Source organism: Castor canadensis, chromosome 12 (genome assembly GCF_047511655.1).
Source record: "Castor canadensis chromosome 12, mCasCan1.hap1v2, whole genome shotgun sequence".
NCBI lineage: Eukaryota > Metazoa > Chordata > Mammalia > Rodentia > Castoridae > Castor > Castor canadensis.
The window spans coordinates 60,505,779-60,524,200 of record NC_133397.1 but is presented as its reverse complement, the minus strand read 5'-3'; the positions used below and the strand labels follow the sequence as shown (position 1 = coordinate 60,524,200).

Here is an 18,422-nt window from a genome sequence, read left to right as displayed (position 1 = left end):
GACACTTTCACTTCCACCTCTGTCCCTATTACCTTTCTCAACAATCACCTCCCAGCTTCTAGTCATTGTCTGTCCCTCTGGTTATGGGTCGCTCTCTTCCATAGTAGCTTTTTCACTGCTAAGTGGCTCCAAGCATCAGAAAAGCTATCCTCACTTTCCATGTTCTGTCCTTTGGAGCTACAGAGGCTTTATTTTTAAAATTTTTAGGTGGGACTGAGGCTTGAACTCAGGACTTTGTGCTTGCAAAGCAGGCCCTCTGCCACTTGAGCCACACATCTAGTCCATTTTGCTCTGGTTATTTTGGAGATGGGAGTCTCATGAACTATCTGCCAAGGCTGACTTTGTTTTTTTTTTTTTCATTTTTCTTTTATTATTCATATGTGCATACAAGGCTTGGTTCATTTCTCTCCCCTGCCCCCACCCCCTCCCTCTCCCCCCCCCTCAATACCCAGCAGAAACTATTTTGCCCTTATTTTTTAATTTTGTTGTAGAGAGAGTATAAGCTATAATAGGAAGGAACAAGGGTTTTTGCTGGTTGAGATAAAGATAGCTATACAGGGCATTGACTCACATTGATTTCCTGTGCGTGGGTGTTACCTTCTAGGTTAATTCTTTTTGATCTAACCTTTTCTCTAGTACCTGTTCCCCTTTTCCTATTGGCCTCAGTTGCTTTAAGATATCTGCTTTAGTTTCTCTGCGTTAAGGGCAACAAATGCTAGCTAGTTTTTTAGGTGTCTTACCTATCCTCACCCCTTCCAGGGCTGACTTTGAATGACGGTCCTCCCAGTCTCAGTCTTCTGAGTAGCTAGGACTACAGGTGTGAGCCACCAGCACCTGGCTGTAGACTTTATAGTTAAATGAAAATTGACCAGTTTGTACTGAAGACCAGGTGTTTTATCAATATTATATCATTTTGACCATGGATCTGGGGTGATGAAATACATTTTGGAGACACTAAACTGGGGTCCCAGGTCACTCATACAAGTGGTGACTATGTGTTTCATGCAGGCTAGTACCCTTTATATTGTACCACACCAAGTACGTGTGTGTGTGCTACATGTACAATTAAGTATAAGGGCAGATGAGAATTCTAGAAGCTCTCAGAATAATAATGGAATAAATACTTTAACTTGTCACATTTCTTGCTGAGTTAAATGCTTTCATTTTCTTCGTATCTTTAACGTAGTAGATGCAAAAACCAAAACAACTAGAAAAATGCTCCTTTTCTAGATTATTCTGATGAAACTGGACCATACTTTAGGCAAGTGCCAGTTCCCAGTTAAAAGTGAAAGCTAGTGGCCATTTAAAGAGAGCACAGGCCCCTGCCCGACTTCAGCCAGCTAGCCTTTCTAACAGAGGACCTGACAGCTCTGCCACAGTGTCCCTTTGAGCAGACACATGGTTGGAGGTGTGTCATCTCCAGCTGAGAGGAAATAAGGATTCCAACCAGGACATTCTGTGCCCTGCCTTAAAACGGACCAAGGCCCAGCATCCTGTGAATATAGGTGGGATCAGTTGTGGCTATTCCAACCACAACTTAAAAGTGCAGCCTGACCAGGCATGGTGCACATGCCTGTAATTCCAGCACTTGGGAGGCTGAGGCATTAGGATCACGAGTTTGAGGTCAGCCTGGGAGACAGAGTGAGACCTGAGCTAAAAAATCGGGGAGGAGATGCAACCTGCTTCAGAGACTGACTGTTGTATTGTGCCCTTGACTTAGTCTGAATCCAGTGCCAGAGGCTAGATGCAATGAGCTCACTTGGCTATGATCACCCTAATACGAAGGGTGATCCTTCCTAATAGGAAGACTATCCAGTATACACCAGCAGGGAGAGAAAGGAACGCTAGAAATAGCTCTTCTGGCTCTTGCTGTGAACTGGAAACATTACAGGCTTCCATTCAGAGGCTCAAATGAGGTTGGCATGACCTTGACGTGTTTTCAAGCCCCATTGCTTAGGCTGTTGGAGACAGCACCTCTCCAGATTTAACCACCAACTCTTCCTTTGATCACTCTGAGCTGCTTTTCCCCTAGCTCAGATCAGTCAAGCAAACCACAGCTGAAAGCACTTCCAGGACTGAGATGGAAGTAGCCAAGGCAGGAGTAGAAATGCGGGAGGCTAGTGCCCTTCTGCCAGCCCAGAGAAAAGTGTAGAGCAGCCAGCCACCCCTTCATTTTGTAAATAGGAAACAGCACTGCCTACGGGTGAGCGACGAGTGACGGGTACACCTCTGAGCAATTCGCATGGTGATAACGTGTTTGGTGTTCTCTGCTGTCCCAAGATCTGGAAGGTGCTGGCATCCTGGGCAATGCAGGGGCACCAGAACAGGAGAGCCTGTGTCATCCTTTTGATGGGAAACAGCAATGGAAGGGTCAGATGTAAGGATGGTTTGGTCAACTTCCCTGCTTATTTGATAACTTCAAATTATGGCCATTCAGACATGAGGAAATGTCTCCTTTCCTGCACACACCATCCGCCTTCCCTGACAAAGGGACTGAGGTCCTGGCCTCAACTTGAGATTCTTCTGCCTCAGCCTTCTGAGTGCTGGGATGGCAGGTGTGTGTGGCCTCTCCTGGTCAAGTTTGGTCATTTGTGGCAACCAATGACCTTTGGTTAAAGCAGAGAATATTACGCTAAATGAAATAAACCAAGCAGAGAAAGACAAATATCACATATTCCCATCTATATGTGGAATCTAAAACAATTAAACTCAGAACCACAGAGTAGAATGGTGGTTACTGGAATGAGAATGGAGAGAGGTATAAGGACTGGAGGAACAGGGTTTTCTTTCTTCTTTGAGAGATAGCATACCAGGGTGAATAAAGTAAATAATAGCACATTGGACATTTCTAGTCACTGAGAGCACATTTCAAATGTTCTCACTCATGTGGTAAAGTGCCTGCCTAGCAAGTGTGATGTCCTGAATTCAAGCCCCAGTACTGCCACAGAAGAAAACAAATATAAGTATTTGAGGAGATGGATATGTTAATTGGCTTGATTTGATTATTCTGCATTGTATTTGAAAACCATACCAGTACTTTGTACCTTGTAGATGTATACAACTATAATTTGCCCATTTACATACAATCTTAAAAATAAAAGGGCTGGGTGTGGTGGTGTACGCCTATAATCTCAGCACTTGACAGGAGTGCAGGGAGGATCATGAGTTTGAGGTCAGCTTGGGATATATAGCAATACCCTGTAACAAAAAAAAAAAAAAAAAAGCTAAAAAAAGAGCGAGTACAGGAGGGAGGGACTAGTAAGTGAGTCAATCCTGCTAGACTTCTGGTCCTATTGGGTTTCCTCTGCCCATGGGTGGGCAGATAGGCCTTGGCAGCCCAGACAGGCCTTTTGTCCTGGCTCCAAAGGCACCACCACTTGTTTGCCCACAGAGAGGAAAACGCTTTTTCAGGGAAACAGAAAGGCAGCATGGTTTTCCTCCAGATTTAGCAGAAGGCGAGGTGACAGTAACACTGCTCTCTCCATGGTCCCGTTTGTTCTGCAGTCTTGGCGCCCCGCCCTGGGACCATCCAGTTCCAGCCTGACCCCTGCCTCAGCCACTCCCTCCCACATCTCCCAAAATTCAAGCTGACTATGGCAGAAAAAACACAAAAACAGCTGCTAAGCTTCTTCCCAGTGGATTTCTGATCTCAAGAGGACTCGCTACTTCTGATGATGCCCCTCCAGTTTCTGTTCAAAGCCTGTTCAAGCCATGGGGAACAAAAGGATTCTCAAGGCAAAAGTCTGAAGCTGGGAGGAACTGAAGCTAATTTAGGCAGATAGCGCAGGAGGCGACCACATTTTCTGGCATTACAGGCAACCACTGATGTACGTGGTTCCAGCAGCTCTCTCCACTTTGAATGTGGTGCAATATTTTCATATGTTCATTTGAATATGATTTCCAGACAGCACAAGTTACAATGATAACTATGAAATTTGTAATTCAATTTGCTTATTATTTTAATTATAGCATAATAAAAGTATTTTCTAGCTTAAAAAACAAATTTTAAAATTTAAAACAAAGGCTTGTTCCCTATGTAGAAATGAGTGGAGTGGTTTTATAATTGGCACAGTAAACACAAAGGGACCTAACTAACAAAGGAGTTAGTGATTCACTTAACTTGGACAAAAGCACAGTTTTAAAATTTTCACTTCAAAGTCAAATTTTTAAATATATATATGTATTTGGCAATACTGGCTTTGAATAAAGGACCTCAGTTTGCCAGGTAGGCTCTCTACCACTTGAGCCACACCCCTAGCGCTTTTTGCTTTAGTTGTTTTTCACATTGGGTCTCACTTTTTGCCAGGGCTGGCCTGCATGGTGATCCTCCCATTTATGTCCCTTCATAGTTGGTTGAGGTGACAGGCACTTACCACCACGCCTGGCTTATTGGTTGCGATGGGGTCTCACTAAGCTTTTGCCCAGGTTGGTCTCAAACCAAGATTCTCCTGATCTCTGCCTCTCAAGCAGCTGGGAATATAGATGTGAGCCATCATGCCCCATTTCAAAGTCAAATTCTTCTAAAACGAGAACCAGTGTTTTCAATGTGGATGCAATTATTAAAAGAAAAAATGGTTTTTGGTACTTAATTTAGTTAATTCACACATGTGAATGTGTGTGAAAACTGAATATTATGAAATCTCAATACAGAGCGAGTCTTTCTGATGATAAACTGGCATTAAAGTTTAGATGTGCTATCAGTGTAAAATGTAAACTAGATTAACATTAACATAAAAAAGAAGACTAAAATAGCACATGAAAAATTTCATACTGATTACATATTTGAAATGGTCATACTTTGGATAGGCTGGGTAAAACCTTTTTTTGGAGGGTGCTGGGAATCGAACCTAGGACTTTGCACCTTCTAAGTTTGATGAGCGCTTGAAGTTATTGAAGAAGGAAAGCTAGTTCTAGAACAATGCTGTGCAACTGAATATAAAGTGAGCCACAAATGTAGGTTTAAATTTCTGGTAGTAACATTAAACAATAAGAGAGACAGGAAAATTAACTTTAATAAGAAAGATTGGTGTTAGGGATGTAGTTTGAAGGTAGAGCACTTGCCTAGCATGTGAGAGGCCTTGGGTTCAATCCCCAGCACCACAACAAAACAAAACAAAAATAAAAACCCTCAATAAAACAAGGCAATAGATCTAAATAGACATTTCTCAAAAGAATGACCAACAGGTATATGAAAAAATGTTTGAAAATCACTAATCATCAGGGAAATGCAAATCAAAACCACAATGAGATATTACCTTACCCCAAGAAGAAAAGCCAGTATCAAAAAGACTAAAGCTAACCAGTGCTGGGGATGTGAAGGAATGAGAAACACTGAGTGCTGTTAGTGCAGCCGTTAGAAAAACAGTATGAAGGCACCTCAAAACCTAGCTACAGAGCTACCATATGATCCAGCGATCCCACTACTGGGTATAATCCGGAGGAAATTAAATCAGTATGTTGAGGACACTATGCACAATAGCCAAGAAATGGGAAAACCTAAGTGTCCATCCACTGATAGACAGATAAGATGGTGTGGTACACATACACGTGGAGTACCAGTGACCCATACCAACAAATGAACTCCTGACATTTGCAGCGACATGGATGGAACTGGAGATTGTTGTGTTCAGTAAAGTAAGGCAGGCACAGAAAGACAAGTTCTGCAGGATCTCAATAAAAACCTTGATGTCGTGGAGTAGAACGGTGGTTACCAGAGGCCAGGAGAGTGGGGTGGGAAGAAGGGAGGGGACAGGAGCACCATAGGGTGACAGCAGATAACAACAGTGTTCTGTACACTTCAAAAAGCTGGAAGGATTTAGAAAGTTTTCACATAAAGAAATGTTTAATCTGCTTTAAACATTATGGAATGCATACATACATTAAAACATCACATGGAGCTCTAGTAATATGTGTGCTTTTTATGTGTTTATATATCAGTTAAAGATTAATTTTAAAAAAGGAATAAAAATAAATAAGGGTTGGAGCATGCTTCAAGGGCCTAGCATGGATGAGGCCCTGGGTTTAAACCCCAGTATTGCCAAAAAAAAAAAAAAAAAGAAAGAAAGAAAAGGAGGAAGGAAAAAAAGAAAAGAAAGAAATGTCTGTTTTAAATAAATAAATAAGGATGTCTCTTAAAAATAAAAAATAAAGCTGAAAAGAAAGGTCTAAGACAGAACTAAAAGTCTAAACGACATCAGCACAGGTAGTTGAAGTGTCAGAGTAGGTGAGTTCACACAGGAAAGAAAAAGATGCATGAAAATACATGCATTCAGATTTCTTCTTGGTTTATGGGAAGTCGGCTTGATAAAGGGTTTCACAAATTTATCTTATTTACCAATTTACCACTCTCCTTCAGTGACTAGCAAAGCACCTGCTGTATAATTATGTATTTTAAATACTTCAGTAGGTATTTGAACATGCTTGTTTCCCTAGATCTAAGAATATCATACCAGTCTAAACAGGAGATGAAAACTGACCATAACATTACCAATAAGTCCTTTGAGACTAAGAGTTCTGACTTAAATATCCCCTACTCAGCACATCAAGGCCAAGCTTAATTTTCTATGATCATCCTTTTTTCCCTTCGATTTAATCAAGCAACAAGAAGTTTCAGATTTTTAAAATACACGTATATTTAAAAGGGCTTATCAAATCATTTATAAATATTATCCTTTTCACTACAATTTGGATTAACTAAACTGCTTTTTCTTAAATAAAAACTGAATCTTTTTGAAAGAAATGAAGAGTTCTGCAGAGGTCATGTGAAGGAATCACAGAAAATACCAGCCAGCTTTTATTTTTATTAGTTTTGAGTTTTCCTTCTTTCTCTCTCTTTTTTTTTTTTTTTGTTTTGTTTTTCTGTTGTTCTGGGGCTTGAACTCAGGGCCTTCACCTCGAGCACTCCACCAGCCCTTTTTTGTGATTTTTTTTTTTTGTGATAGGATCTCTCGAACTATTTGCCTGTGGCTGGCTTCAAACCGTGATCCTCCCGATCTCTGCCTCCTGCGTAGCTAGGATGACAGGCATGAGCCACCAGGGCCTGGCTTGTTTTTAAAGACAATATGCATACATGGTAGAACAATTATTTGGCTTCTGTTTTAGCAAACTTGGGATTTCGGGGTCGTTAACGAGGCAATGGCTCCTGGACCATTAGTTGTAATTCTGTCACCACTAACCTCTCCTTCCCTTCAGCTTTAGCATTTCAGTTTCCTGTGTGATCTAATAAACTTGCCTCCCAAACCCTACAGAACGTAGATAGAGGCAGAATTTTCAGCAATGCTGAAAAGAGAAGATTTTCCCTGTGCCTAGAAATGGAAAAGATGAACTCTCATAGAAGTTTAGAGACTGGAAGGCCTTTCCTAATCTACTTTCCCTTTCATTTTACTTCATAAATTATTAAATCAGCCTTAAACACTGAAAAGGACATTTTAAAACAATGTAAACTTACCATCACTTTTATTTTCTGCCTGTTCCATTCTTTTGCTATAGCTGGGATCATAGTATGCGTATTAACGTTTTCTTTCCACTTCACTTTTCATATTCTAAGCAATCACCATATTTATTATCTTACAGAGTTAATAACCTTCCCTCATATCGGTATATTACAGTTTGCCCAAATCTGCCTGCTATTGGTTGGTCAGGTTTTTTAATATCATCGCTACCATCTTTATAATTAGTTTGTAAATCATTTCTTCTTCTTTTGACCCATTTCTTGTGAGGTATAAGTAGAATATTTCCAGTTGTCCTACAAATTTACGAGAATATACAAAGCCTAGCCAGCCATAAATTAGCTCCCTTACTTGATTTATTGATAATTTAATCTTTAGGTGTAAAATTGAAACTTACTAGTAATTGGCCCTTTAAAATTAGCAGATGTAGTATTTAATCTTTTTCCCACTTGTATTCTTCTTTGTGAGTTACCAATTTGCATTTGTTGCTCATTTTTAGGATGTTAGTGCTTTATTAACATATCAATATAAATTATTAATATATTGTAAAATTTGACATTTTATATCTATAATTATTTTTCCAATTTTATATTCTTTTAGCTTTGTACAGTCAAGATTTGGAGAAAAAATTTAGGTCATTGTCCATCTTCTCTTTTGTAACCCTCTCATTTATGACTTCAATAGTTTCAAAAGTCTCTTTTTGTTTGGGTGAGAACTTGATAATTGCTGAACTGAATGATGAGTGGTTACACTGGGGTTCATTTTGCTATTCTGTCACTTGGGTGTATTTTGGAAAATGTCCAAAATAAAAACCTTAAAAAAACTTCCCCATTGCTAGAATAATCATTGTATTTTATTTCTATTTTTTTCTCATTTCTTTCTTTCTTTTTTTTTTTTTGGCTTGGTAGTACTGAGAATTGAATTCAGGGCCTTATACTTGCCAGGCAGGCTTCCTACCACTTGAACCTCACCGCCAGCCCTTTTTGCTCTGGTTATTTTGAAGATAGGGTCTTACTTTATGTCCAGGCTGGCCTGGACCATGATCCTCCTGTTTGTGTTTTCCTGTGTAGCTGGGATGACAGGCACACACCACCACACTCAGTCACTGGTTGAGATGGGGTTTGGAAACCTTTTGACCCCTGCTGGCTTCAAGCCCAGATCCTCCCAATCTCAGCCTCCTAAATAAACCAGGATTACCATGCTCCTGGCCCATCCCTTTCATTTTTCAGTTGAGGAAACTCTTGCCAATAGGGCTAAAGTAACTTGCTTATTATATGAGTTATCTTGTTCCCTTCCCCACCAACTAAACTTAGCTACAACCTCTTCTTTTTAAACACAGCAAAAATGCCCAAAGTTCGGGCTATTTGGAAATGACCATAATTTAATTAGAGAAAGTTGGGAGTCTGGCCTGGGTGCACACCTGTAATCACAGCACTCAGGGGGCTTAGGCAGAAGGATTGTGAGTCTGAAGCCAGCCTAGGCTACATATTGAGACCCTGTTTCAAAAACAAAACCAAAACAAAAATCCAGATCAGTATTTCAATCTAAAAGAAGTTCACCCAACTCAGTGAATGCTCTAGAACAGTTGTTCTGCCTAACAAGCTGAGGCCCTGAGTTCAAACCCCAATACTGCAAAAACTAGCACACAAAATCCTGGAAATAAAGCAGCTGTTCTGAGAGCACAGATCCCTGACCAACCACACTGCCATCACAAGGGACCCTTTTTCTCTCTGTCACTCTTTTTTGTTGTTGGTGGTGGGATTGGGTTGAACTCGGGGCTTTACACTAGCAAAGCAGGCTTTCAACTGCTTGAGCCACACCTCCAGTCCAGTTTTGCTCTGGTTATTTTGGAAATGCAAACTATTGGCTCCCACTTACCTTGAACCACGATCCTCCCAAATCTCAGCCTCCCAAATAGCTAGAATTACAGGCATGAGCCACCTGTGCTTGGCTACGTGGAACTTTTACAAAGTGCAAATTCTTGGGTCCAACCCCAGACTTACAGCATCCAAAAACCCTGGGGGTGGGGCTCAGCAGTTTGGGTTTTAAGGGCCCTCCAGGTAATTCTGATGCATTCTCAAGTTTGAGAACCTGGATTCTATGATAATGATTCTAGACTTCAACTATTCATGCTTAAAAAGTCCTATATGGGTTGCCATTCATGATCTTACACCAAGTATAAAGGAGTGGTTACATTAACCAGGAGTATATAAACAAGACTCTATAAAACTTGTTTGGCAAAGGTTATTTAAACAGTAGAGTTCTTAAAATTATCCAAGCCCAATCTGTTATTGGAATATCTGTGAAACCCTGAATTAAATTATTTTTCCCACTCCATGGTGCTGGAATAGGCTGTTATGGGAGGAGCAGGCAGAAAATCCAGAACACACTGAGTTCCAATCCCTGCTTTGCCCTTTGAGAGCTGGTTTATTCTGCCATAAGCCCGGATGGGAAAGGCTATTGCGCAGAACTTCTTTGAGACTTAGCAATAATGCCAACGTCCATTACACCCTCTTTCCTCTTTAGAAAAATCTCCTTTCTTTTTAGGCATTGGTTAGGAAGGTGGGGCTAATCCCAGAAGAAAATAATGACTGGTCCAAGGGAGTGCCGTTCCAACAGCCATGAATGGTTTAGGAGTGGACATGTGACCTACTTCTGAGCAATGTGAAGTAAGGACAAACCTTCCCCCGGTGTTCTGGGAAAGAACTTCCCCAAACTAAAAAGACAAAATCAGGCTGCCAAATAATCCCTTTCTTATGGCCTTCAATGTCAGAACATGATGTCTGGAGCTATGGATTCTAAATAATATAGACTGTAAAGTGCCTGGCAAGGTATTTGGAGAAAATTCTCAGAGTCAAAGTGCACAAAAATCACCTGGTGAGCATTTAGAAATACAGATTATAGGGGGCACCCTGAACACCAGAGCTTGTCAATAGTTCTTGGGTGGGCCCCAGAGATCTTTTTTAATCCAATTTAAATAAGTACCCTGGTTATTCTCCTAACACTGTGATCCAGGCCCTGGTTCTTACCCAGGTGGCCTTCAGATGTCAGGCATAGAATGGTCACTCGCTATATGTGTGGGAGCTCAAAGTCCCTCCAATATTTATTTTGCCCCTACATGCACTAGGCATTGCAGGAGAACAGGATGGAGGAGACATGCTCTTGCTCTCAAGGAACCTAGTAATAGAAAAGCAGGTGTATGACAACTTAAGGACAAAGAAGCATGTGAGAACTATTATCACAGTTGCAAGGTAGAGGAGGACAGAGCTCTCATTTGACTTGGGTTTTGAACAATTCAGGGTATCAACAGAGAACCATAAAAATGGAGCTTGAGCTATGGTCATGAGTAATACTTATTTGGAAAAAGAGTACTTAGTTTGGAGTTGGGCTGGACTCAAGGACACCGTGAAGAGAGGAGTGGGAGACAAAGACTGCACAGGCCAGGCTTAGGGGCTGGACTAAAATTTCCAAGCCATGGGAAATCATGCACTCATTCAGCTCATCTTTAGTGAGCACCCACTATGTGCTCAGCACGGTGGTAGGCTTTCCTGGTCCCTGCCCCCAGATTTGCTGGGTGCTGAGTGGAAGGGGCAGGCATGTGGTGAGACACAAAACGCTGTGAACACCCTTGTGGTGGGGAATCTCAGAGAGGGACGAGAGCTTGAAGGACATGAGGTCAGCCAGGGTAGAGACTATGTCCAAGATGAACGCTGGTGACTTGGCCAGGTTTAGGGCAGGGAATCAGAGTCATGTTTCCCCAAAGTGGAGTCTTTGCCTTGATACCTTTCCTGGTATCCAGCCAGCACTTTTACTTGACCCAAACACTTATTACACGATTGTGTCAGGCATTGGAGCACATGTAAAGGAAAATAAAGATTTACAATCCCGGTCAGAAGTTCTTACTATGAAAACCTCGGACCATCTAGCACCTGTTCCCACCTCCCACAGGCCTTCAGAAGGACTTTAGCTTCAGCCTGTCTGGTCAACATGTTGCAGCTCCGGAGCACCAGAGCCTTACTGTCTTATATGGGTGCATAGCCTTTTTTCCCTCATCCCACCCTCAACCAAAAGGTTTCCCCTCCAGGAAGCCTCCTCTAACCTCCCCACTGGGATGCAGTTAGGTGCACCTCCTCTGTTACATAATGTATCAAATCACTTATTATATAGTTGTGCGAGTTTTGTTTTAGCTAGGGTCATGTATGTTTCCCAGGATAGTCTCTTTAATGAGCTCAAGTGATCCTCCAGCCTCAGCCTCCCGAGTAGCTGGGACTACAGGCTCACACCACTGTGTCCAGCACTGTCCTGTGAGTTTTGAATTGTTTATATACTTGTTTATCTCCCTAAGGATGGGGTCTATGTGTTTCATCCTTGACTTCCTAGTGTCCACCATATTATATTATAAAAGTACCTTTGTCACTTGGCATGAGTCATTTGCTTCCTGCCTACCTCCCCATGACCCTTCCCCAAGGTGCTGAGCTGCCTCTCCCACCTTTACATGTAGGCCCAGCTCCTGGTCCCACAGAACGGACTAAGAGTCAAGGTGCAGCACATTGTTTAGGTTCAACCTCTGTTCTTCATCCTTAGTTATCACCTGGGACCCCCTGAATACTTAGAATGACCCAGGTCAACATCAAGTTCATCTTGGAGAAGTGGTTTAGACATGGACCCTTCTTCTTCCCTTCTGAAAGAATTCCGCCCCCATTGTCAGCTTGATCCCCCAGTCTGGCCTTTTCCAGCTGATTTCTCCACTTTGAACCTATTATACAGTATATCAGAGTGATGGAACATAGAATATAGTATCAGATTGCCAAATTCAAATCTTGGCTCTACCACTTCATAGTATGAAGCCCAGAACAATTTATTCAGCCCCTTTATGTGTCAGTTTATTCATCAGTACTTTGGCAATAATACTGACACCCACCTAATACGGGAGAAAACGTAATAAAATAACATGGCAGGTTTTGGCACAGGGTCAGGACCATGGGAAACGGTTGGTGAACATTAGCTATACTTGGAACACAAAGGTTCCAGCATGCAGAGGCAGGCTGGCTAAAGAGGGAGGTCCAGGTTCTGAGGCCAAGGTCAGGCCCCTCAATACCCATTAACAAGTGTTGCTGCAAGAATGATCTCTTTCTTGGCTGGTCTAGCCAGACTACAAGCCCTGACTTAACCTGTCTTCCTCCTCACTCTGCTTCGGTAGCTAAAGGCACACTAGAGCCCATCTGAGTATTTAAAGACAGAGCTTTCCCCCCATCCAATTCAAGGTACCTGACCTTTTTTGGAATCATCTGAAGTACAACCAAATAAATCAACGACCCAGTGAGATGTATGGGAAGAATGGGTGGAGCCTCTGCCTCTTGGAAACTGAAGTGTAATTCATGTTAACTCTTTGTATACAAATAAGGAAGTATAGGATCAGATCTTGAGGTTGGAAAATCTGATATTTTCCATATATTACTCATATCCATGTTATTCTCCCTCTTTATAATATTTGTAATTCTCTACTTAAAAAAAATAACAGATACAGGTGCTCAAGCCTATAATCCTAGCTACACAAGACAGTGAGATAGGAAAGATCATGGTTTGAGGCCAAAAAGTTCGACAGACCTTCATCTCAACATGGGCATGGTGCTGCAGGCTTGTAATCCCAGTTACCGTGCAAGAGAATCACAGTCCAGGCTACATGGGCAAAACACTCAAGACCCTACCTGAAAAATAACTAAATCAAAAGGGACTGGAGGTGTGGCTCGAGTGGTAGAGGGCCTGCCTAGCAAGCATGAGGCCCTGAGTTCAAACCTCAGTACTGCCAACAATAATAATAATAGATACTACATGAATCTAACCAAATTAAATAGTACACAAAAGTATATAAGTTTGTCACTCTTTCACACTCGTTTGAGGCAGCCAGTTTTACAAGTTTCCTGTGACTCTTCCCAGAAGTATTTAATGTATTAGCAAGCATAGAAAAATACAGGCAACTTCCATCATTTTTGTATACAGAAATGGTAGTAAGCAAAGCTGTACTCTGCTTTTCAAAACAGGAAAAGCAATGTACTTCTATCATTCTCTATCAGTGCCTATCGACCTGTATCCATTTTTAACAGCTGCACAGAACAGCACTGCATCGCTGTTCCATAATTTAACCTTTCTTTTGCTGGTAGATATTTATATCCTTTCCAATCTTTTGCTACTAAAATAAGGCTGCAATGTATCCCTCCTTATACACATGTCTTTACACATAAATTCAAGTAAAGCTTTAGGATAAACTCCCTTCATTGATAAGCATGTTTGTTTTGTTTTTTGGTGGTAGTAGGGTTTGAACTCAGGGCCTCATGTTTGCTAAGCAGGCTCTACCACTTGAGACACTTCACCAGCCCATAAACTCCCTGAATTGAAACTACTAGAACAAAGGAAATGCATTTTTTCTTTTTTACTTTGACAAATTTCAGGGCAATTCTTAACATAATCTCTGGGTATTTTCTAGATATCCCTGATTGGGTTTAGAAGGGTGTTTCTAAACCCCTTAAAAGTGTATGAAAAAAAATGTAAAGTATGTGTTTATTTTTCTCAAGAGGGATCCATGGCTTCAATTTCATTCTTACAGGGTTCTGTGGCTCTAAGAAGAATGAAAACCATTGAGGCAATAGGTCCTCGTACCGCATTGAAACAAAGTGACTGCAGAAGCTGACACTAGGCAGAATCTAGAAAATGCTTTCCTTGGCAACCTGGAGAGGAGTCAGAGAGAAGATGCTAGGGGCTGGTATCTGTAAAGACCTGCTCCGTTCTCCAGGGGAAAGGGTTCAATTACACATGAATCAGGAGAACCCACTCCAGCAACCACAGGGCCCCTCCACGCTAGCTTCTGGTAATGATCTGCAATCTACCTCTCCAGGAGGACGAATCCCTTGACCTGGAGGAATGATTCACAGTGTGGGGTATGGTACAGGGAGGGGTGACATGCTCTGTTGTAGCTACGTCTAAAAGGTTAGATGTGGTACGACATGGAAGATTTTTTACATATGGATCTATAGTCTGGCCTTTAGCTGCCTTCATCCCTCCTGCTGATTGTGGATATAACATTTTAGTTTTTACATCAGGCAGTTGGGACCAAGAAGCCAGATGGCAATTTACTGACCTCAAGCAACTTGAACCTTTAAGAAGAATTTTTCAAGGGTGGTGGTTTAGGTTTTCATAGCAAAATCTTTCAATCCAGTTCAAAGACAGTCAAACATTAACAAATTTCTCCCCATAAAACCAACAATGGGGAGGAGGGGTGATAAAGGAGAATGATGGAGGGGGTGAATTCAACTATGATATATTTGTTATATTGTAACAACTTTTGTAAATGCCACAATATACCCCCAGCACAACAATAAATAAATAAATAAATAAATAAATAAATAAATAAATCCTGGACGAAGATACCATCCTAAGTCTCATAAAATAAAAATTAAAAAAGAAAAAAAAAACAGGCCTTTGCCAGGTATCCTAAATTTCTAAGGAAAATAATCTGAATGTACTAATCCATTTCTGTTTTAATTAGGCTAAACAACAACAACAAGCTTATAATTTCAGCTAAAGGTCTAGAGGTGTTAGGCACTGTAAGACGGGGTTGAGTTTAGAGTGAACAAAAAAATCTGTTGTTAGTCATATCAGAAAGAAGATGGACCAGTATAACAAAGAACTATCCTTGAGAACAAGAAGGCTTTAGTATTCATGTCATTGCATAGACAAATTGCCTAGAGTTTGTAGCAGGGTGATAGGCGAAGTTTCTGGCAGAATGCCAGAAACTCATAGCAAGCATGAGGCCTTGAATTCAAACCTCAGTACCACCAAAAACCAAAAAACACCAGCTCTAAGTGAAAGGTCATATAACTTTTTAATACTTTATTCAACTTATCAAATATGTACACATTCATAGAAGTGTTTCTTAAGTATAGCCTCTCGAAGTAGGGTCCTATTAACACCTGTATCACAACCATCTTGGGAACCTGGTAAGCATACAGATTCCTGGATCCCAATATGTAAACTGGATCAGAATTTTGGGGCATGACCTGTAGTGTGCAGTGGTGCACATCTGTAATCCCAGCACTTGGAAGGCGGAGGTAGGAGGAACATGAATTCAAGGCCAATCTAGGCTACATACTGAGATCCTGTCTCAAAAAAGAGTGTGGCAAGAATCTGCATATTTTACACACTTGCTGGGGTATTTGAGTGCATCCTGAAGTTAGGGAAGTAAAGTTTTAGGAGCCCTTCATAGCTCCATCAGAAAAAGGCAGCAGAGCCTCTGCCTAGACACTTCTCATGAGAGGGCTGTAACCAACCCCAAGGTCACCCAGCCTATGGGTTTCAAAAGTCACTTCTTCAAATTCAGCGAGAGCCCACCATTCAAAAACTCCTGCCCTGCAATCCCCAATGCCACAAAGAGTGAGTTTATTGCATCGCCCACATGGCAAGCCCCTCAAGAAGTTAGGGCCACTAACATCCATCAACCCCTCCCCCAACCCAGCCACATGGTAGCCTTCCCTTTCTATGGAAGCAGGTCTAGTTCTTTCAACAACATGTCACATGTCACCTTAACAAGCTGAAACTTGAAGAAAAGAAAAACATTTGATCAACACATAGTTAATAAGCCAGGATCCACAAATCCAAACCCAAATCTTTAAGAACCAAACACTAACAAAGTCATAGTAGGGCAGAGAGGATAAGAGAACAGGCTTTGGTATTCAAAGCTAGATTTAAGCCTCAGTCCCCAGTGGTCTAACCTGGACCAAGCACCATGACCTGGGGCCTTGGAGTCCTTATCTGTAAAACAAAGTAAATAACACATCTTGGTCAGAAGTGAAGATTAAGCAAAGGGCCTGGGATGACCATCATCACAGAGTTGCTCCAGGGAGGACATGGCAGTGTCCTGGCAATTGCCTCTGCAAGTAGCCGTAACTGCAGTGAAAAAAACATTAAGGGACAGGCTTGCACAAAATTGCAGCCCAAAGCCCAAGCAATCTTTTTTTGAAGTTTCTTGTTTTAGATTCATTTGGATTGTGTTCCAAAATTTAACTGCGATTATTTTAATATAAAAAGTGTTTTAATCCTGAAATAGTTGAGCAAAATTGACACCCAAGGAAAATCCCTCGTGTATTCTACAGCATCCTTGGCGCATGGTCCACCTTTCCCAGTGCCCACCACTCACCTTGGTTTTCCCCATAGAAGAGCAGGTTTAGTCTATAGGCAGATAAGCGAAATCAGGAAAATGAAAGAGTGGGTGGACATAAAGAAAGGTACCACAGGACATGGGTCTGGGGTGACTTGAGGCTCATCTTTTAAGTGCTGAGGGCTGGTGTGGTCCAACTGGACTGTGTGCACTACTTTCTAAATTGCTTTCAGAGAAAAAGTATCCCAAGTGCAAGAAGGTCTAGGGAATAGCCATATATGCCTTTGATCCAGCAATTGTGTGTCTGTGTATATAGGGGTGTGTGTGAATGTGTGTGTGTGTGTGTCCCCAAATCAACAGAAATCTGTTCTGATTTGGCCTGGGCCAGATAGGGCAGTGGGAAGTCAGTCATTTAGGTGGCTGTATTTACCATTTTCTCATTCCTGTCCCCTCCTGCTTGCTTCTCCATTCTCTGAGAATTCACTGGCAATTAAAGAAACACGGCTTAATAGAGTTACTTGCAGTGTAAGAGGGTGTGGGATGTCCTGGAGTTGATGGGCAGGGGGTGGATAATTGGGAGGCAGGCACCTTACCCATCCTTCTGTCAGCTGGAGGAAACAGATGTCCACCTTTCATAAAAGGGGTTACTCAGGACTCACAGTGCTTGAAACCAACTGGGGAATCACAGGCCAACAGGGTGTTAAATAAAAGTCATCCTCTTTGGCCCCAAAGTCTCAGCTTGTCAAAGTCAGGAAGAAAGTGTGAGGCTGTGCAACTGGCAGACAGAAGTCATGGAGCTCACAATAATAAGATTCCTATGTGCCAGGCACATGCAGGAGGAGAGAAATAAGAGACTAGAAGAAAGAAGTAAGTTTCTTAGAATGAAAAAGTAAAACTAAAGTGCTGTGAGGCTGAGTTAGCTCGGGTGAGTAGGAACTCAATCCTTTCTTTTTCTAATCCCCAAGCCCAGCCCATGCACTCAAATAACTGCCAGGTTTCTGCCTGGCATCCGGAGTGTCCTGGATCGTACCCTGCGTTTTGGGGCGTCATGGGCGGTGTTTCCCTTGCCCAAGGAGCGAGTCCCGGCCCGCGGGCCGCGTCCCACCCAGTGGCCTCCCGGCGGGCGCAGGGCAGGGGCGGGCGCCCCTTGCTGGGCACTGGGCGACACCCCCACCCCCGACAGTCGCCGGTTCCCGGAGCCCGGGGTCCCCGGTCCCCAGCCCCTACCTCTCGTGCAGAGCCCGGGCTGCGCTCGTCGTCTGCGGTCACACCCTTGTCCAGGCCCGGCAGCGGGTCTTATCCCCGGAGGATCCGCCCCACTGCGGGGTGGAGACTGAGCCCGAGTTCCTGGTTGTCCCTCTGCCCACAGGACTGGAAAGTCCCTCCCAGGGAGAGGCGCACCTGGAGTCCCCGCCCGCGACTGTGGCTCCAGGAGCGATGGACTGCGTCCCGCACGTGCCCGCGCCCCTGGCGCCCGCCGGTCCCGGGGTCCCGGGGTCCTGGGGTCCCTGCTACGCGCTCCTGCGGGAATCGCACTACCCGCCCCGCACCGCCAGCCCGGCTCCTGCCCCGCAGAGTGGAAGCAGTGGAACCTCGGTGTCCCCACATCCCGGAGGGCCGGGCCCTGCGACCTCGCCGCTTCCTCCCTGCGCCCAGCTCCAGAGTAACCCCAGCCTCCTCCCCCGCGAACTGCACTGTCTGTCACCGCGGGCTCAGGCCCAACCAAGGGCTGGAAGAGCAGAAAGAGAAATCTGCACGACACCCTTCATTTCCTGCTTTCACATTAAAACACGCAGTCCAAAACCTTCTCCGCGGTTCCTCAC

General features: G+C 42.9%; 1 protein-coding gene across 2 annotated transcripts in view; it reads right to left on the bottom strand.

Moving 5' to 3' along the window:
• Anxa4 (annexin A4) overlaps positions 1-17,929 on the bottom strand; it is a 52,678-nt gene extending 34,749 nt beyond the window's left edge. The window contains exon 1 of one of the 2 annotated variants that reach the window (XM_074049891.1): positions 17,827-17,929. The gene's annotated coding sequence lies outside the window, so the exon portion shown is untranslated. The remainder of the gene's footprint in view (positions 1-17,826) is intronic. The other variant, XM_020152719.2, reaches the window with a different exon arrangement.
• Positions 17,930-18,422: the final 493 nt, after the last annotated feature.